The sequence below is a fragment of the Portunus trituberculatus genome, chromosome 41 (assembly GCF_017591435.1).
Source record: "Portunus trituberculatus isolate SZX2019 chromosome 41, ASM1759143v1, whole genome shotgun sequence".
Classification (NCBI taxonomy): Eukaryota; Metazoa; Arthropoda; class Malacostraca; order Decapoda; family Portunidae; genus Portunus; species Portunus trituberculatus.
The window spans coordinates 26,348,228-26,370,595 of NC_059295.1; the positions used below are offsets into that span (position 1 = coordinate 26,348,228).

The 22,368-nt window shown below is 42.2% G+C and overlaps 1 protein-coding gene across 1 annotated transcript in view; it reads right to left on the minus strand.

Annotated features, from left to right (window-relative positions):
- LOC123516616 (FMRFamide-related neuropeptides-like) overlaps positions 1–15,275 on the minus strand; it is an 83,638-nt gene extending 68,363 nt beyond the window's left edge. The window contains exon 1 of the mRNA XM_045276176.1: positions 15,123–15,275. The gene's annotated coding sequence lies outside the window, so the exon portion shown is untranslated. The remainder of the gene's footprint in view (positions 1–15,122) is intronic.
- Between the last annotated feature and the right edge of the window lie 7,093 nt (positions 15,276–22,368).

Consider the following 22,368-nt stretch of genomic DNA (forward strand, 5'->3'; position numbering starts at 1 on the left):
TGATGTGTGTGTGTGTGTGTGTGTGTGTGTGTGTGTGTGTGTGTGTGTGTGTGTGTGTGTGTGTGTGTGTGTGTGTGTGTGTGTGTGTGTGTGTGTGTGTGTGTGTGTGTGTGTGTGTGTGTGTGTGTGTGTGTGTGTGTGTTTAGGGTACAAATTCTGTAGTCAGCCCTGCTTGTTCAGTTAGGCGCACAAACCCTAGGAAAGTCTACGGTCAATGGTTGTCACGTTTCATTACTCCTAGCCGGTCATATTGCAGGTTTTTTGTGTTCATGCTCGTTACATTTTTAAGTCTTTGATGTTTGGGAAGTTTCATTGATTTTGTTGGCCTTGGCGGTGTTTGAAGTATGAGTTGTGCTTTATTTTATTTATTTTTTTTTAACTGGTTGCGTTACATAGGGAATTATTTTTTTCCTTTCGTATATTTTTTTTTTCTTAAGTAATTGTTCTATTTGGAATTACTAACAGTGTTAATGACTGTGTTTGTGCCTGTTTATTCCATGTTTATTTCTACGCAGAGAACAATTCTTTTAAAGATTAAAGATTTTACTTACAAAATAACGATGATGCTACCGGTAAATATAATGAACATGATACCGATATAGGTAACGATATATTTCTTTCGTCAAACACAAGTAATCTACTCACCACAAGAGAGCACGTTGCTATATAAAGAATGAAAAACTCCATTACATTCCCATAACACCTATTACATCACAAAAAAAAAAAATAGATAGGAAGAAGAATAACCGGGTGAAACTGTACTCATGTTCAACCCACGGCGTCTTTCACTCTCTTTTCACCTTTCCTCATTCATCTCCCTTGGGTCCTGTTTCCCTTTACCACAGTGGCCCAGAAACATGGCTAAGTGTTCCCTAGACGAGCACCTTGGACCCTTACCAATACCTTGTGATGTCTCGCAGATCGCCTCAGGGAATACGCTAATGTTTCTCACACGCTCCTTTACTCATTGCGTGATCCTGAGAAACCTTGGAGGAAGTTCCCTATTGCTGCATAGAGTAAGAGCGGTTATCCCTGCTTCTAATTTGAGGCTTGAGTGGGATGCTAGCCTTGGGAGACGCCCGGGGTGATGGAGAATGTAATAAAGCACTGAAGGGGAACGCGATGGCAGTGATCAGGGGTGTGTCTGTTAAGTTAATGATCGCTTTACAATTGTTAACGTTTAATTAGCGGATTGCCTAATGAAGGACGCTGCAGGGAGAGAAGAGGACAGAGTTTTTTGTTTTCTTTACTGTTCTGTTGCTTAAAATTGTGTATATATATTATAGTTTGCCTAAAATTACTTAAGTTTTGTTCTTCATTGCCATAAGTGATGTATGTATCTCCTTTTTCTTCTTTTTACCTTCACTATTTTTTTAACAGTATTGATATATTTGTAAGGCATAAGAAATAAAGGTTCTTTGGTTTATTCCTTTCTAAATGTGGCGCTATTTCTCCTTTTTTGCATATTTTATTACTGATTTGAATGGAATTATTTTAGAATTGCTCCTGTGATTGCTTCAAGTGATGCATATTCTCTCCTTTCTTTTTGTCTTCCATCTCCAAGTGTTTATTATTTCAGGAATGATTAAATTTTTTTACCGCTTTAGAAATATAACTTTATTGATTTTTTTCTTTCTATTGCCAGCGTGTAATTTCTTCATTTTTCTCTATTTTATTACTGATTATTTGAGTGCGTTTCACATTATACTTTATCGCATTGAGGTATAAAATAAAACATTAATGGCTTTCTCTTTTGCCTCATCTTGTAACAGAAAAAAAAAAACCTTACCTGCAATTTCACCAAATAGTAAACATCACTTGCCTCAGAAACTCGGAAGAAATCTCCAAAGAAAATGTCGAAAAATATTGGGGAGGTTAAAAAAAAAAATCATTTCAGGATCCACATTAATATTCAGATAAGTCACGAAATCTAATCAGTAGGTTCCGCTGTCCAAACTACAGAGCCAACCTTCCATGAGAACGGCATTGAAATCTGGTGATAACATTTCTTTTTATGACCCCTGCAGACAAACAGACAGACACACGGGAATGCAGACAGACAAAGAGAAAGAAAGAAAGATAGATAGATAGATAGATATAGATAGATAGATAGATAGAGAGAGAGAGAGAGAGAGAGAGAGAGAGAGAGAGAGAGAGAGAGAGAGAGAGTATAAAAGTGAAAATGGCAATAATATGCTGATTATTTAATTAATAAATATACATATGAAGGAAGGAAAAGAAGGAGAAAAAATAATTGAGAGTGAGAAAGTATAAAAATGAAAATGACAATAAAATGCTAATTATTTATATATATATATATATATATATATATATATATATATATATATATATATATATATATATATATATATATATATATATATAAGGAAGAACAAAAAAAAAGAAAATTAATCATCAAGAATATCAAAATAAATATTGCTGGAGCAGATTTCAACCATAAAAAGAGGAAAATCACCCTTGAGTTTGAAATTACCGAGACCAAAGTTTATTATTAATTTGGAACGAAGAGAGAGAGAGAGAGAGAGAGAGAGAGAGAGAGAGAGAGAGAGAGAGAGAGAGATTGACAGACAGACAAGTTGGCAGGCAGATCAGTACGGGTGAATATATACGTCACTAACAAAATACAGTTGTAATATTCTTATCTATGATGTATATTCACTATTTTTCTCATTCAGTGTACTATTTTCAAAACCTAACATAACGTTTAACAATTCCTTATACTCTCTCTCTCTCTCTCTCTCTCTCTCTCTCTCTCTCTCTCTCTCTCTCTCTCTCTCTCTCTCTCTCTCTCTCTCTCTCTCTCTCTCTCTCTCTCTCTCTCTCTCTCTCTCTCTCTCTCTCTCTCTCTCTCTCTCTTAATCTTTCTACCTCCCTTAACCACAATTTAATGCGTTTCCTCCTCGGCCCATTGCCTTGTCATCTGCAGGAGACATAGTAGTCGTGAAACCAGATATAGACCACTACCACTATAGGAGTCGCCAGGAGGAACAGGTGGTCATTGCTGGATCTGTCAGGAGCCAACCGAGGGACTCTCATTCTTTCTTTCTTCTCGAGTTCCTCATTTTCCGGGCGAGAGAAGAGGGAGCAGGACAGACGCACGAGGTTTAGTGGGCGCGGTGATTGCAATGATGAACTTGTTTGTCGTGAAGTGAGGCTTAGAGAGAGAGAGACGGGGGTGGGTGGAAGGGAAGAGGAGTAAGAGAGATTGGAGAATGGTAGACAAGAAGAGAGGCGAAGAAATAGAGAGACGGAATAAGAGAAAAGTGGAAACATAGAATGAAGGAGGAAAGGAATATAGGTTACGAGGAAAGGAAAGAAAAGGAAGAAAAGGAGGAGGAAGAGGAGAAATTTGACTGCAAAGACTATACAAAGAAGATAATGAAGAGAAAAAAAAGACTGAAAGAGTAAAGCGAACAAGAGCGAATAACGAAAGGAAGTTAGAAGAAGAAAAAAGAGGAGAGATTAGTGAGAGGAGTAGAGGATAAGGGAGTGGATAAGTGAGGCAAGAAATTGAAGACAGAAAAAAAGATTGAAAAAGTAAGGCGAAAAAAAGGAAAATAACGAAAGGGAGTTAGAAGAAGGAAAAAAAGAAAGAGATGATGATGAGTGAGAGGAATAGAGGATAAGGGAGTGAATAAGTGAGACAAAAAATGAATACAACAACAAAAAAGTGCAAAAGTAAGGCAAAGAAAAAGGAAAATAACGAAAGGGAGTTAGAAGAAGGAAAATAAAGAGAGATGATGATGAGTGAGAGGAATACAGGATGAGGGAGTGGATAAGTGAGATATGAATGACAGCGTGGGCAAAGAGAAGCGCACAAGTCTACAAGAGAAAGAGTTTGTGTGGCATATTGCACCAGTGTGGATTGTGACCTTGTGTCGCTTGATAACGTGTCTCTCTCTGGCTCTAATGTAGCTTATGTATTTATTTTCCTAAGAGAGAGAGAGAGAGAGAGAGAGAGAGAGAGAGAGAGAGAGTTGAGAGGTCTTGTGTGTGTGTGTGTTGTGTGTGTGTGTGTGTGTGTGTGTGTGTGTGTGTGTGTGTGTGTGTGTGTGTGTGTGTGTGTGTGTTATGTGATTCTATTTTCTCTTTTCCTTTAAAAATTCAGATTTTCGTTTTGTTAACTCTCTCTCTCTCTCTCTCTCTCTCTCTCTCTCTCTCTCTCTCTCTCTCTCTCTCTCTCTCTCTCTCTCTCTCTCTCTCTCTCTCTCTCTCTCTCTCACACACACACACACACACACACACACACACACACACACACACACACACACACACACACACACACACACACACACACACCTGCACACTACACACACACACACACGCACACATCCTTTCTCTGTATTTTATCAGTTTCTCTGTATTTTATCAGTTTCCTCCTCCTCCTCCTCCTCCTCCTCCTCCTCCTCCTCCTCCTCCTCCTCCTCCTCCTCTCCTCCTCCTCCTCCTCCTCCTCCTCCTCCTCCTCCTCCTCCTCCTCCTCCTCCTCCTCCTCCTCCTCCTCCTCCTCCTCCTCCTCCTCCTCCACCTCCTCCTCCTCCTCCTCCTCCTCCTCCTCCTCCTCCTCCTCCTCCTCCTCCTCCTCCTCCTCCTCCTCCTCCTCCTCCTCCTCCTCCTCCTCCTCTTGCAAAGCAACCTGGCCACAGTAGATTTTGTTTCATCGAAGTTGATTCTATTTTCGCCCTCGGATACTGTGTGTGTGTGTGTGTGTGTGTGTGTGTGTGTGTGTGTGTGTGTGTGTGTGTGTGTGTCCTCGGCACCTGTTAATGAAGCGACATGGTGGCAGTAGCGATTATTCAAAGCCTCATCGCACCTAAGCCTGGATCCACTTGTGCTCTGTCCCTTCTTCCCTCCTATTCTGATGGTTTAGCCTCATTCTCTCGCCCCTTATTGCGTCTCCTGCTGCTCCTGCTGTTGTTCCTCCGTGTTCTTCCTGATCTTTTGCCTTATCATTTGCTTCAGTCTATTCTCCTTGTCTTCTTCTTCTTCTTCCTTCACTTCCTCCTTCTAGTTCTTCGGTTTTTCTTATCTTATTGAAGTTCTGAAATTTTTTTTTTCTTCTTCCTCCTCCTCTTCGTCTGATTTAGCCTCTCTGCCTTTGCTTCTTCCTCCTTCTTCTTCCTCCTCTTCCTCTTTCTACTCCTCATGTCTTTTTCATTTTCCACTTTATCGCTTGGCAGTTTTTTTTTATTATAGATATACTTTGCTCTCTCTCTCTCTCTCTCTCTCTCTCTCTCTCTCTCTCTCTCTCTCTCTCTCTCTCTCTCTCTCTCTCTCTCTCTCTCTCTCTCTCTCTCTGATGGAATGTTTTTTGGGCCAATTTTTTCCCCATCAGCGTAAATCATTTGCGCAGTGTGTGTGTGTGTGTGTGTGTGTGTGTGTGTGTGTGTGTGTGTGTGTGTGTGTGTGTGTGTGTGTGTGTGTGTGTGTGTGTTTTCGAGATAGTGCATGCATTTTACATATCTTTCTCAAACACTTCTTTAAAATATCTACACGCACTTGCACACACACACACACACACACACACACACACACACACACACACACACACACACACACACACACACACACACACACACACACACACACACACACACACACACACACACACACAGTAGATTTTCTATTTTTAAAACTACTGACATATTTACATAAATGACAATAAAGGTAATGATAATAGCAATAATAATGATAATAATAATAATAATAATAATAAAGCACCTTAACTTTCACATTCACGTATTTGTAATCTATCTTTAGACTTACATACTACCACCACCACCACCACCACCACCACCACCACCACCACCATACAGTCTACCACTCTACCCTTTCCACGTTCCTTTAGTGGGAGCTTCGGCGTATCCATTAAGATTAAGTAGAGAGCACACACGGCTTCCTTCGAGATTACATTATGCTCTCACTCTAGAACCCGCTAGACTTGTTCGCTTGGAGTCTATATACTCTCTCTCTCTCTCTCTCTCTCTCTCTCTCTCTCTCTCTCTCTCTCTCTCTCTCTCTCTCTCTCTCTCTCTCTCTCTCTCTCTCTCTCTCTCTCTCTCTTCGCCAGGTGTGTGACGGAAGGTGGTTAATTAGGGTCACAGGTAGGAAGGAAACAGGTGAAGAAGGTGCAGGGAGAGAGGAAGGTAGGGCGCTGGGAGAAGACGAGGTGGAGAGAGCGAGAGAATGGATGGGAAGCAGGGGGGAATATTAATTGGTGTGTGTGTGTGTGTGTGTGTGTGTGTGTGTGTGTGTGTGTGTGTGTGTGTGTGTGTGTGTGTGTGTGTGTGTGTGTGTGTGTGTGTGAGTAAGAGGAAGTGTGGGAAGTAATCGTGTGTGAAAGGAAGATGTATAGGGAAGACATATATGGGGTGTTAGGATTGAAGGAAATGGAGGAGGAGGAGGAGGAGGAGGAGGAATACCAGTGATTATTAGAGTAGGAAGGTTGGACTTGAGAGAGGTGGCTAAGCTGAGGAAGACTACACGTAGGATGAAAGCAGGGAAGGCAAGGAAAGGATGAGATGAGTATAGCATGACCAACCTCTACTATGCACCATCACCTTCAGGAAAGATTTTACACCAAGCCATATTTACGAGACCAAATTTTCCGCTTTGACAAGACGTGAATTTTCCCTGTTACCTTCCTTTCCTTCATCACCTTGACCCTTACTTAACTCTCTCCATCGCCTATATCCTCTACCCTTCCTGTGCTTTCAAACACACACCTGCACTTCACCTCAATGCTTTGTTCCACCACTCTCCCATCAGTTAGCACAGTTTTTATTGGATTAAAATATATACCTCTCATACCTTTCTCTGGTAAACTCTGGAACTCTCTGCCTGTGTCTGTATTTCCAACTTCCTAGGACTTGACTTCATTCAAAAGGGAGGTATCAAGATAAAGGTCCTATCCTTTTGCTAATTCTATCGGCTCTATAAGGAGACTGACAACTGAGTGAGCATTTTTTATTTATTCATTTATATTTTTGTTGTCCTTGGCCGGTCCTCCTCTCTTGCATAAAGAACAATAAAATAAAGTAAATGAATTGATAGAAGTGATGTCAAACACTCGGTTGGGGAAGAGAGAGAGACAGAGAGAGAGAGAGAGAGAGAGAGAGAGAGAGAGTGTGTGTACAGGTGTATGGAAATTTGTTAAAAGGTGCATGTAAAAGTCCAGAACTATATATCTGTATGGTGTATGTATGAATGTATGTGTAAATAAGTCAGGTGGCATAGGGTAGTATAGGGGAGAGGAACAAAGAGCCGGATGAATGGAAACTCTCTCTCTCTCTCTCTCTCTCTCTCTCTCTCTCTCTCTCTCTCTCTCTCTCTCTCTCTCTCTCTCTCTCTCTCTCTCTCTCTCTCTCTCTCTCTCTCTCTCTCTCTCTCTCTCTCTGCCAGCTTCCCCTCGCCCAACAGTATTCATGGGTCCGTCGATTACTCACTGGGACTCGTCTAAATCACCCGCCGTCTGGTTTTCAAGGGGATCGCACACACACACACACACACACACACACACACACACACACACAGAGGACTGGGGTTTGATTCCCCGGCCGGGTGGAGATATTTGGGTGCGTCTCCTTTCACGTGTAGCCCCTGTTCACCTAACAGTGAGTAGGTACGGGATGTGAATCGAGGAGTTGTGACCTTGTTGTCCCGGTGTGGTGTGTGCCTGGTCTCAGGCCTATCCGAAGATCGGAAATAATGAGCTCTGAGCTCGTTCCGTAGGGTAACGTCTGGCTGTCTCGTCAGAGACTGCAGCAGATCAAACAGTGAAACACACACACACACACACACACACACACACACACACACACACACACACACACACACACACACACACACACACACACACACACTGTGGTGTTTTGTAGCTTCCATTTGTCACTGAGCTGTGTGTTCGGTGCTCCATCATCGTTTTTTTTTTTTTTTTTTTTTAAGTTTTTTCTCCATATACATATATATATATATATTTTTTTTTTTCAGTAGATATATTGTCAGCTTCCCTCCTCTGTTGATAGATGAACTGCCGCTACTACTGCTATACACACACACACACACACACACACACACACACACACACACACACACACACACAAGATTTATCAGATTGTCTCACTCCCTTCTTACCTCTCCCTTTCATTTACATTCTCCTCTTATCGGTTGCTGTTACTTTCTTTTTTTCCTCTCTCTCTCTCTCTCTCTCTCTCTCTCTCTCTCTCTCTCTCTCTCTCTCTCTCTCTCTCTCTCTCTCTCTCTCTCTCTCTCTCTCTCTCTCTCTCTATCTATCTATCTATCTATCTATCTATATATATATATATATATATATATATATATATATATATATATATATATATATATATATATATATATATATATATATATATATATTCTGTTATTCCTTCTTCTTCTTCTTCTTCTTCTTCTTCTTCTTCTTCTTCTTCTTCTTCTTCTTCTTCATTTTTTTACTATACTTTTATACCTCTTTTTTTTCCTATTATGATATTCCCATTTTTGGTTTTCTTTATTACTTTTTTTTTATATTTAGTGACATTCAATTTTTTTTCACTCCATTTCTTGAGCATCTTTTGCCATTTCTTGCCTTGCGTCTCTTTCTCAAAGGACCAGCTTCTTCTCCTTTACACTTTCATAACATTCCCCTCGCCTCGCCATTCATTCCCTGCCTTTGTCCACCTGTCCATTTTCATCTAATATCTTCACCCCTTGCACTTTTCAACCCTCATTCCTTTCCCTTCTCTCCACACATCGCTATTATTCATCGTCACTCTTCCATTCCCATCTCTTCTTGACTTTTCCTTACTTTCTCTTTTCTCATCCATTCTTCTTCTACTTCCATGCCTTTGTTTTCTTCCTTCTTGTACACTTCCATACGTCCCTCAGCCTTTGTTCCAACTTTCTCTCTCTATTCTTTTTTTCCCTTAGCTTGTCCGGGTTCCTACATCCCTACCTCGTCTCCTCTCCTTCCTGTATTTTTCTCCCCCTACCTACTTTCCATGCACTCCGGTGGGTGACACACTTCTCAAACTCTGTCTTGGGTTAAGTTTTTTGAAGCCTCGCTGTGATGTTTTTATGAGCCTGATTTAGGGGCCAGTGTTTCTTCTCGTCCTTCCTCGACTTGGCTTTGTGACTTTTTTTTCCTTCCTTCCTTCTTTTAGTTTTTTTTTATTCTTTACCCTGTTGAATTCATATTTGTTATGACTATAGAAGACATGCATTTTAAACCATTGTAATCATGTCTTTATTGGGATTACAGACTGTTTATTGTAAGTTGCCTTATAACTTCTTTAGTGGATGATAAAGAAATCTGAATCTGAATCTGAATCTTCTCCATAAAGTTACGAGAAGCAAATCAAACGAAAATTTTTCTCATATAACTTGACTTCATCTTTTCTCTCTCTGCCTCGAATTATTCCTTACTTTCTTAACTCTTCAATATATATGTTTTTTTTCTCATTATTTCTATTTGCTATATTTTTTTTTTATTGTTTTTCTTATCTTACTTTCTTGGGTCAGATTCATTGATGTGCGTCGCCACTTTCGTGAAGCGCGTTACATTAGAGAAAAGTTTGTGTTCTGTTCCTGAACCATGACTATTAGGAAATCAGAGTGTGTGTGTGTGTGTGTGTGTGTGTGTGTGTGTGTGTGTGTGTGTGTGTGTGTGTGTGTGTGTGTGTGTGTGTGTGTGTGTGTGTAACTGTTGGATTTTTTCCTAAGTAATTACACACACACACACACACACACACACACACACACACACACACACACACACACACACACACACACACACACACACACACCGCGTAGTGTAGTGGTTAGCACGCTCGACTCACAATCGAGAGGGCCGAGTTCGAATCCCGGTAAGCGGCGAGGGAAATGGGCAAGTCTCTTAATGTGTGGCCCCTGTTCACCTAGCAGTAAATAGGTACCGGATGTAACTCGAGGGGTTGTGGCTTCCCGGTGTGTGGAGTGTGTTATGTGGTCTCAGTCCTACCCGAAGATCGGTCTATGAGCTCTGAGCTCGCTCCGTAATGGGGAAGACTGGCTGCGTGACCAGAAGGCGACCGAGGTGAATCACACATACACAAGGAAAACTGAACTTGAATATTTCCCGCTGGGGACATTTTACATAGATTAAATGTCAGAGAGAGAGAGAGAGAGAGAGAGAGAGAGAGAGAGAGAGAGAGAGAGAGAGAGAGAGAATAACCATTGTTCGAAAGAAAAAAAAAATTCTAGACTAACCCGAACGATTTAAGTTTTCTCGTTTGCTCTTTTCTCAGACTTCATTAAAATCTCAGTTGTTTTGGTTCCTGCCTTTTTAAATCCTTGTTTCTAGTTGCCTGGCTAGAAGGCGAGAGAGAATTGGCCGCCGGTTTTAGCTAACAATGCAGTGTGGCCGTGGGAAGAGAAGTGAGGTTTGAGGTGAGGAGGGGAAGACGAGAAGAAGGGAAGGTGGAAGAGGGGAAAATGGGAAAGAGGGGAAGAGAGAGAAAGGAGGAAGAGGGAAGAGAGGAAAGAGTAAAGCAGAGAACAAGGAACTGCACTGTTAGTAGAGTTTGAAGAATGAAGAAGGGATGAGAGAGAGAGAGAGAGAGAGAGAGAGAGAGAGAGAGAGAGAGAGAGAGAGAGAGAGAGAGAGAGAGAGAGAGAGAGAGAGAGAGAGAGAGAGAGAGAGAGAGAGAGAGAAGTGAGGGCAAAGACTAAAATTAAATAAAAGCTGGAATAACTTCTAGTGAGGAGAGTTTCCACACACACACACACACACACACACACACACACACACACACACACACACACACACACACACACACACACACACGGGCCTTAATGAATCTAATGAACTTGGCCGCATCCCAGACCAACACTCCTTCCCTCCCATTCCCCGAGTCGAGCCCAGCCACCGCCACCGCCAACACACCCCGACCCCTTCCCACCACTCCACTCCTCTTGCTTCCCGCGGCCCGCAATGCACAGGTCACGACGGGCCACCAAGTTTTATTCACTGGTGTGTTTCCCGCGTCGGTCATCGATCTGAGGCATGTTTTGGTCTGCTCTCCTGCCCGCCTTGTGTGGGAGCTGAATTTTTCTCTTTTTTTCGCCCTTTTTTTTCCTTCTTTTTTAATGATCGAAAGAAAATTGAGTGTGGTTCCGTCTGTGTGTGTGTGTGTGTGTGTGTGTGTGTGTCGAATGTAATTTTGCTTTATTGTTGTATCGTAATGTATATATTTTTTATTGTTATTGATTTATTATATTTGTGTGTTGTTCCTTGTGATTGTTTTGTTAATAGAATATTTGTTTTGTTTGTTGTTATTGCTGTAATTGTTGTTGTTGTTATTGTTGTTGTTGTTGGTACTATTCTTATTGTTGTGGTATTCATTACATCATAATTATTTCCCACCTATTTGCTCAGAAGCCAACAAGAACTGAAATTCCGATTTATTCATCTCGCATTAAAAAAAACCCCAGTCTTTCTCATATTTCATGCACTCTTTTCAACACTCAAGCACCACTCAGCGTGCGGAATATGGCCAGACAGGCGTGCTGTGTGTATATATTCACTTTCTTTCCGCACGAAAAAGCAACTAAGAATTGATGTTTTAGTGTCGAAGTGCATTGTGTGTGTGTGTGTGTGTGTGTGCGTGCGTGTGTGTGTGTGTGTGTGTGTGTGTGTGTGTGTGTGTTGAGCCGTGAGCCATCTGTTAGCCGTGAGCCATCTGTTAGTATGTGATCAGCCAGTCCCCGCACGGCCAGCTGATTGGGTTAGGGCAGCGGTGACCAGCAGCGATTGGCAGGTGACAGGCGGTGCACAGGTGGAAGTGACACCCGAGTTTTATTTGCATCAACGCGGCGACCCAAAACCTGAAGCATTACTGGTATTGAGAACAGCCTCTCTCTCTCTCTCTCTCTCTCTCTCTCTCTCTCTCTCTCTCTCTCTCTCTCTCTCTCTCTCTCTCTCTCTCTCTCTCTCTCTCTCTCTCTCTCTCTCTCTCTCTCTCTCTCTCTCTCTCTCTCTCTCTCTCTCTCTCTCTCTCTCTCTCTCTCTCTCTCTCTCTCTCTCTCTCTCTCTCTACCTTATGGAAGAATTTTTACAATATTAAAGAAATTCTTGTTAATTTATACGTAATATTGTTTTTTTTTTTTCTTAATTCAATGCTGTTGTTTTATTTTCTCTGAAATTGATATAAGACGAACTTGCTTTTAAGTTAAGATTGTTTTATGTCTTTGATTTCTTGTAGACTCGTAGATTCTTGTTAATTTCTGTGTAATATTCTGGGTTTTTTTTTTTTCTTTTATTAAATGCTATCGGTTGTTTTACGTTCGCTGAAGCTGATGTAAGACGAACGTGGTTTTAGGTTAAGATTGTTTTATGTCTTTGATTTCTTGTAGACTTATGGAAACATTATGTTATTCTACGTAACTTGGACACTTCCCAATCGACATGAAATAAATATGAAAAAGTAGAACAAGCGAGAAAAAAATACCTAAGTTTAAAGTATAATTAGGAAAATAAAGAATCTCTATCAGTGTTTGATCGGCCACCAAGCTCCACCCGTGCCCTCCCTGGTGAAACACCTTGGCCAACCTCACACACACACACACACACACACACACACACACACACACACACACACACACACACACACACACACACACACACACACACACACACACCGCGTAGTGTAGTGGTTAGCACGCTCGACTCACAATCGAGAGGCCCGGGTTCGAGTCCTGGCGCGGCGAGGCAAATGGGCAAGCCTCTTAATATATGGCCCCTGTTCACCTAACAGTAAATAGGTACGGGATGTAACTCGAGGGGTTATGGCCTCGCTTTCCCGGTGTGTGGAGTATGTTGTGGTCTCAGTCCTACCCGAAGATCGGTCTATGAGCTCTGAGCTCGCTCCGTAATGGCTCCGTCTGGCTGGGTGACCAGCAGACGACCGAGGTGAATTACACACACACACACACACACACACACACACACACACACACACACACACACACACACACACACACACACACACACACAGCGACGCACGCACACGTTATTGGTGATGATGAGACAACCTAGCACTGCCATGGTGCCTTCACCTGTTGCACAAATCCCCGGCCCTTACCATTAGCAGAAGCACCAGGAATATAGCAGTTTGTTGCTTCCCACACCCTTGCCGCTTCCACCATCACCAGCACTACCCTAATAAGTGCCCGTAAGTGAAACTCTTCTATGCATCACTGCATGACCGTGTGGTGTGTGGTGCCTCAAGGAACATTGAGTCGCGGCACAATTACAACATGACCAGGACCTTGTGGTTCATGGTGCGCTCCTCAGGTGTGCATTGCGCTCATGTATCTCCTTGATTCTTCTTTAAGGTTTGTTCCGAATGACGAGTTAGGAGATGTTGTGCATTCATTTTGCTATTCGAATAACTGACGAATATGAATGGTCTTGAAAAAATAACTAGTTGTTATTTTTTAATAATTATCATAATCCTTGGCAATAAGGATTTCTGTTCTAAAAATTCATCACTTATTTTTTTTCAAAGTGTTTTTTAATAAACTTTGTCGACACCGCTGCGGGCAATACTGTAATCGTTGCCTTTGATCCTAACGGGAGAAGGTTGGCCGATGCAGCTTCTCTGAATTCCCTTGAATACGAAGCCACCGCTCACAAGCTGAGAGGCTGAGACAGCGAAGATTTATTGCCACCACTGTCTTTTGATGTACCGTTTTATTCACCGCCGCTGAACCACAACATTTTTTCTTTGCATTTATTCTAAAGTGATATATGGCGCTGAACCTTAATGGTGCTTCAAAGACTATTCTGTAAGCGCAAATATTTCAAAATGTGTTATGTAGCGTTTTGTCTAGCAAGTGTCCGCTGCATCAGTGTCACCCCGCCTGCCATACCTGGCACGGTGCGCTGCTTGCTGCACCACAACCTCACCTGTTGTGCGAGGTGCTTTCCTTACACCTCACTTCACCTCACTAATCATTACGTTATCAATATCATATTACGCTTCGATAACATTTAGAATTAGGCATATATATATATATATATATATATATATATATATATATATATATATATATATATATATATATATATATATATATATATATATATATTCAGTATTAAAACTCTTTATAACTGCTCTGTAAATATTACTTCTTAGGTGAACAGTTGCATTCTTCTAAATAACATGTAAAGTGTTTTAATATTTTTGTTTTTTTGGTCATTCCATTAACGAAACATTCTTTTTGTGTTTGTTTGTTTAAAACAAAACAACCGTTGTCATTAGCACAGCAAGCATAGCCATGAACCGCGTGTCGCAGTGCTGCAATAGGAACATCACCCTTACATCAGACCTTCACGCAGCAAGTGAAAGACAAACCCCAGCACTCTGCCTTGTCGGTCAAACATTCACTGTTGCGTCCCGCGTGTCGGCCTGCCACGCCTCGACGCTGCCTATTGATACCGCTTGCCGTCCCACCGCTCTCCTACTCACGACACCCACTGAGGACAAAATTGCTTCAGATTCGTACATTTGACAACAAATGTTCCAATTCTTCTTATTGAGCAACTAAATGAGAAATGCAACATGCGCTATTGCACCAGTGATCACAGCGTGCGTCACTATTGTATAAAGGAGCTCGGCCTTCTTCAAGCTCATCGCATTTAAAGATAAAGCTAGCGTTGAGTTATTACTTTTACTCAACGTGTGAGTGAGCGGCAGTAAAATTTTCTCTTTAATCATTAATCGCATGGAAGATCGAGATGAAGACGCCAAGTCAAGCATTGAAGTTCCTGAGGCGCGTGAGGCGAGGCGAGGCGAGGCGAGGCCAGCCGTCACCTTGGCCGCATCTCAGCACGTGACGCTACCATCATGATGGCAGCACTTAATTTCTCATTAAGGTACAAGAGACTAAGTAATTAGGGGGATGAGAGCGTGCAAGACTCGTCAAATAGTTAGTTAATGCCGACCAGGGAGAGACAAGTGTGACCTGAGGCGTCACACGTTCCGCGTGGAAATGTGTGCGGCAGTTGACGTTACGAACCAACTGAAGGGAGAAGAGGCACTTACCTGGCTTGGAGGTAAAGGTGTGTGTCTGGAGATGTAGAAGGCGAGGGAGCGAGCTGGGCTGCTGTTGCTGCTGTGCTGGCACGAGATGCGCGGAGAGTGGAGACCCAACGGGAAGTGGACGGGACCAGGCCGCGTCACCTGTATATATACCTACCTGCCTCCGGACGGTGGTCGCGCCCCGCCCCTCCTGGTTCAGAGCACCGCTGACATTTGGGTTTCTTGGTGACGTCACTACCGGAGCTGCCATGTTGGGGGAGGGCATAATTTTGATAAGAGGTTATGTTTGGTGTTTCATATTCTGCATCTGCAATGCAAATGGCTGCTCTTTCCTTCATTTATTTATTCATTCTCGAATCAGATGTGTTACTTCCATTGTTTGCCCATTTCACTTTGAGATGCAGACGAAGGCGGCGACGTTGGGGGAGAGTGAAGGGATAAGGGGGGGGGTTGCTCCGCCAGAGGGAACAGGCGACCACGGCGAGGTTCATGGAGGATTGCTTATTCGCCTTTTGTCATCTTCCGTTCATTCGCCCACGTCAGTCACCCTCCTCCCGGCGACCCCCTCGATACCCTCGTACAAACCTCCCATCCAGCCCCCGCCCCCCAACCAAGCCGTGCTTCTTCCTTTCCATATCCACGTCACTTCTATCTCCTCCCACGCTCTACCAGTGAAATACACCCCCAATCGGCCCCTCACCCCACACAATCTATTCTCTCCACCCCCTTTCCTCTTCCAGGGCCTCTCTCTCCTTCCCCATTCCTCCTTCTACCCCTTCCAGAACAACTACCAGCACCCCCCCATCGAAATATACCTCCCGACTTGTTGCCCCCGCTTTATCTGCCGCCCACTCACAGAGAAACACACGCCCACACTGCCGCACATTGGTCCCTTCCTCCCTGCCTCCCGTGGCCCCAGGTCCTCTTCATACTCTCAACGTTAAAAATGCCGGCCACACTTACTTTCGCTCCTGCCTCAAAATATATGCAACAATTTTAATATCACCGTCCTGCGTCATATATGCAACCTTGCCCCTTACTGCCCCTTATCCTCCATTATCTCCATATCCCTCGGTCTTCTCCTTCCATCACTCCACTCCACCCGTCTCTCTCTCTCTCTCTCTCTCTCTCTCTCTCTCTCTCTCTCTCTCTCTCTCTCTCTCTCTCTCTCTCTCTCTCTCTCTCTCTCTCTCTCTCTCTCTCTCTCTCTCTCTCTCTCTCTCTCTCTCTCTCTTTATATCTCCCTTCGACAAGAACACCTACTCGTGCCTGTGTTACCTGTGAAGAGGAGACTCATTACCACTCACCTGACACATGACTCATACCTTGCGAGCCACTCCACCCTCTTCACACTGAATAGCCAAGCGCGCCTCTTGTCCTCTGCAGGCAGTATTAGCGCTCACCAAAAGCCAAGATACAAATGCCATGTCGATGAGTATAAACTTTGAGAAGCAGTGCCCGTGATATTCCTCATAGGAAATCTTATGAAGGAGTTTTAAGGATTTCTCTCTCTCTCTCTCTCTCTCTCTCTCTCTCTCTCTCTCTCTCTCTCTCTCTCTCTCTCTCTCTCTCTCTCTCTCTCTCTCTCTCTCTCTCTCTCTCTCAGTGCCTTCAAACATGATTTTATACAAGTTGGATAAAATAGATGCATTTAAAAATGTTTACTTATCATTCAATGGCAAGACACACACACACACACACACACACACACACACACACACACACACACACACACACACACACACACACACACACACACACACACACACACACACACACACACACACACACACACACACACACACAGAGAGAGAGAGAGAGAGAGAGAGAGAGAGAGGATCATAGAGGAGGGAAAAAATTATATTGTTATCCGACTGTTAGCGGTTTGGTATTATTTCATCAGTAATTTGTCAAAAGTGTGAATCTCCTAATGACGCTGGTATCCCTCTCAACATTTTTCCTCTCTCTCTCTCTCTCTCGTGTGTGTGTGTGTGTGTGTGTGTGTGTGTGTGTGTGTGTGTGTGTGTGTGTGTGTGTGTGTGTGTGTGTTTCTTTTTCCCTTTTCCGGCTTCATGACAACCAAAGTATGATTTTTTTTCTCTTTTACGTGGTGTTGTTCATTCATATTTCCCTGTTGTTTCATTTTCCAACCCAATGTAATTTTTTTCCTTTTTATTTTCACCTTGTTTTTTATTATTATTTTTGCATATTTTTCTTTTCGTTTTCCTTATCTTAATTTTTATACTAGTGATAACAGTGAAGAAGAAGAAGAAGAAGAAGAAGGCGATCTAACTCCATTTCGTCCTCACTGCCTCTGGGATCAGCTACGAATCACTGACTTTGGGACGTGTCTTGGTGGCATCGGTCAAGGAGGAGGGGAAGGGTGTGAGGAAGGGAAAGGTGACGCCCTCGGAGTGGGGTGAAAACTGCTCAGGGAGTGGACGTGGACAGCAGGCAATTTGTGGTGGGTTCGTTCAATTAGTTGTCTTTGCTTCTTGGTGCTTCGTCTAGTACTGTGGTGCGGGGCTAGGCAGTGTAGGACCATTTGCAATAGGAATCATGTTGTCTTTCATTCTAAGTTGTGTTAACCTCTTTAGTACTGAAATATATTTTTACCTTGAGATTTGTGTACGATTAGTAAGGGTCTATGGAGGTCAGAAGATTAATGACCACAGTCTTCACTATTTTAATCCCCATATACGTTTCTGAAGCGCATAAAATCACCAAAGAGTAAGCAGAATAAATATGAAAACGCGTCATGTTACTGAATGAGTTAAAAGAAAAAGTATCGTTTATTTTTCTGCATTGCTCAAATGAAATGTGTTGAATATCTGTACACTGGAAGATAGAGAGAAGTCCGATATTTCTGCATAACGGTGAATATTGTGTGTCGATTGTTCACTTTCTTCTTTATGTAGTAAGTATCGAATATTTCTCCACGCTGTTCAGTGAAGAGTTATTGTCGAGTGTTTCAGCGTGGTGTTAAGGAGAGTAAGTGGCGAACATTTCTACCTTATCTTATTCATAAAACGAATGCAACCCAACCATAGTGTCAAACAGCGTCTCGAGTGTTTGTACTTGGTGTTATGGAGAAAGAGAGCAAACATTGATTATTGTACATGACTGCTTTCCCTAACCACTGATTGAAGCACCTTTAAATAATATGAGGTTTGGTAGAGTTAGATTATGTCAAGATTAGCGAACCCTCCAGCTTTCATCGTTTCCCAGCTCCCACTTCGCAACTCTCTCGCTCACTGACATGACGTGTGAAGGAAAATATAACCAACACTAGCCTAACCGTGACTTTAACCTAACCTAATCTAAGTAAAAGTTAGGGTCAGGTTAGGATAAAGTTAGAGTTAGGTTACTTTTCGTTATATTTTCATTCACACGTCATATCAGGTGAGTGGATGAGCTGCAAAGTGGGAGCTGGGTAAGACAGGTGGAGTGTTCGCTATTCTTGACATGATCCGTAGAGTTTAGTGTGCTTGTCATTACCGGTGGTTGTATCTCTAGTTTCTTTTACTATATTTTATTCCGAAAAAATTGCTACCAAGAATCTCGGAGTGCCTTGAGAAAAAATATACTGCAGTATTCAAGAAGAGTGTAGAGTTCAGCACCTTTATCGGAATAGCTACTTGTGCATTCGAATCAGCCTTGCATAGGTGAGCTTCATTAGTTTTACATGTGTGTTTATCTGCGGACTTGTATTCTTGACTGGCTGTGTAGTTTCGGATAGCAAAGATGAATATTATGGCTTTAGTGTGTGTACCTTCTTATTTTCTATTTCTCACTACTCCCTTTTTCTTAATTTCTATTCTTATTTTGTTTTTCTAGCCACATGTTTTTTTTTTTTCTCTTCACGATTATTTTATCTTTTTATCTCTTTCCTGATTGTCTCCTCCCTTTACTCTTTATATTTCTCCTATCACACTTTATTCATCTTCTTTGTCTTTTATCTCAGCTACTTTCCTTTCCGTTACACTTTACTCAGCATCATTAACTTAATTTTTCCTTCCGTTTTTTATCCCTCGCCTACATTCCCTATCCTTCCCTTCCTCCCTATCTTCTTCATTATCCCGCCCATCTCCCTCCTGCAACTACAGCCCCTCTGCTCCCCCCTTCTTTTAGTACCGCCGCCGCCTCCCGAGACTTCCTTCGTTAGGCGAGCAAGTGCCTGAGAGACCGCAAGGGGGCGCTGGGTATGAAGGGAACTCTGCTTGTACTGACACCACCACCACCACCACCACCACCAACAACAACAACAACAACAACAACAATAACACTGCCACCACTCAAGGACAGCTGTGATATGAGAGAGATAACCAGTGCATTTATTTTACCTTTCTTCATTATACATGTTGATTTGTTTATGTTACCTGTTTGTACCTGTTCATTTCTTCATTTTTACTTCTCTGCCCGTGAATCAGTCAGTTGAAGTCTCGGAATCCATTAGAAAACAAGAGGGAGGTGGTCAGTTCATTTGTCCGTTATTCTTTTTTTTCCACGTCTTCATTTGTTAATTTGTGGATCTTAACCATCTTTTTCATCCCAATATCTGCCGTGTTCCAGTCAAACATCTGTAACTTTATTTTTTACTGTTATTTGGTCTATACGTATTTTTTTTTTTTTTTTTTTTTTTTTTAAGACAGATTCGCCAGTTCAGAAAAGGCAAACAGTGAAGTGAGATCCATTGCCTCTCTTCGTCATGTGGATGGTTTTGTGCCGTCACCTCGAGGAATACATTTTCTTTCATTAACTTTGCTGACGGAAATGAAAACGCGAAAAAATGTCACACGTCCTTGCAGAAATATATGAATAATGAAAACTGACGACACTCCGTCCCTGGCTGTTAAAGAGCTCTAGAGGATGAAGGTGAAAGAACAAACATACAGGCAACGATACATTTATTTGTTCCGTTGTAATAAAAGTGAATGTTCTGTGGCACTTGTAATTAAAGTATATCGAGTTACGTGGCTCCTCCCCTCTGTCTGTCTCTCCTCTTTCCTTTTGAAGCAAACCCCTTGGAGGCGATTTAATTGTAACGAGGCCACTGCGACACATCAGTGAAGCGCTAACATGCTCACCTTCCACCATCTCCCTTCCCCGCATGCTGTTTTATTGAGTGCCTCGCCGGACAGACACAGGACAAGCGTTCGAGAGGTGTTGTAGGAGACTTGTGGCTGCCATTCGTGCCCATTTCTAGTCCTCTTTTGTGCATTATGTCGTTTGTACGGGGCTTAAGATGTGGTTGAGGCTCGGTACGTATGTTGGTTGTGGTAGTACTGGTGGTGGTGATGGTTGTGGTGGTATTTGTGGTGGTGATGGTTGTGGTGGTGGTGGTGGTGGTGGTGGTGGTTGTAGTAGGGGCAGTGGTGGTAGTAATAATTACAGTTTTTTCTTTATATTATTCTTTTCTTTTTTTGCTTTCCTATTCTCTCTTTTTTCTCCTTTTCTTTTTCTTTTTTCTTTTTCTTCTTTTTTGTTGTTGTTGTTGTTGTTGTTGTTGTTGTTGTTGTTGTTGTTGTTCTTCTTCTTCTTCTTCATCTTCTTCTTCTTCTAGTATGTTTAGTATGTTTAAGTTAAAATTTTCTTCTATTTTCTATTTTTCTGTATTTTTTCATCAGCATTTTCGCCTGAATGAGTCAATGCGTGCGTTACTTGTTACTTGTTACTTGTTCACTCACTCACAGCACACTTTACTTATGCTATTTTAAAACCGCACTTCAAACACGCCTGATTGCCGAGAAATCTTTTATAAATCATGCAGATGGGCATGTTGCAAGCGGAATAGGTAAGGCGCGTACACACACACACACACACACACACACACACACACACACACACACACACACACACACACACACACACACATAGATTAGTAACAGGAAAATTCGGGGCATAGTTTGGGTTACAACTAATATTTTCCTTAGTGTGTGTGTGTGTGTGTGTGTGTGTGTGTGTGTGTGTGTGTGTGTGTGTGTGTGTGTGTGTGTGTGGATGGATAAGCTTAGTGATATAACACCTGCATCATTCTGTGTCTACCTGTCAATCAGTCAAGTGATTAACCTAGTCCTTAATGATATACTATACCACGTTCACAGTAGCTAAGCATTTTGATGGCCGAGGATGACTAATGGAAGTAATCACCGGCAACGAAGAAGGAAGGACAGCATTTTGTAGCGGAATTTATGGAACTTCACCCTCGCCCACCACTTTTTAATTCATTTATCTCTATTTATTGAGTTGTATTCTTGTTATCTCACGTAATGTTGCTGCGCTTCAAGTTATATCTTATTAATCATTTCCATCAATAGAAATCACATCGCAAATGTAAATGCACTAGTTAAAATTAAAGTAATCTGCTGGACATGCACTTTCGCAAACACACACACACACACACACACACACACACACACACACACACACACACACACACACACACACACACACACACACACACACATTGTTTTTTAATGTTCCCCCCGCCCCTGTACATTTTCAGTGTAATTTTACATTGCCAAATTAATAAACCGTATATTATTATTATTATTATTATTATTATTATTATTATTATTATTATTACACAGTTTTTCCATATAGGACGGTGGACATCTGGATCGGATTGAGGGAAGAGATTGTAGCAGCAGAAAGTGTGCAGAAATCTGAGGAAAAGTTGGATAAAAGTAGATATGGATACAGGCCACTATGAGTCCCGCTCGAACCGTGTAATATACAACTAGGTACATACAACTAGGTAACGACACGCACACACACACACACACACACACACACACACACACACACACACACACACACACACACACACACACACACACACACACACACACACACACACACACACACACACACACACACACACACACACACACACACACACACACACAGCTCTCTCTCTCTCTCTCTCTCTCTCTCTCTCTCTCTCTCTCTCTCTCTCTCTCTCTCTCTCTCTCTCTCTCTCTCTCTCTCTCTCTCTCTCTCTCTCTCTCTCTCTCTCTCTCTCTCTCTCTCTCTCTCTCTCTCTCTTAGTTCTCTGCGGCAGGTCTTAGTAATAAATAGTGCTGAGGCAAACGCGGCTGTCTGGTGTGAAGTGCAATAATTTTCTGCTAACATGTAGTAGTACTTTATCTGAGTAACGCATTATTTCATGTTTTCTTAGTCCCATCTCTACTCGGAAAAAAAATATAAAGTAAATACATCACTTAAATCACTGCAAGTACTTATTCAT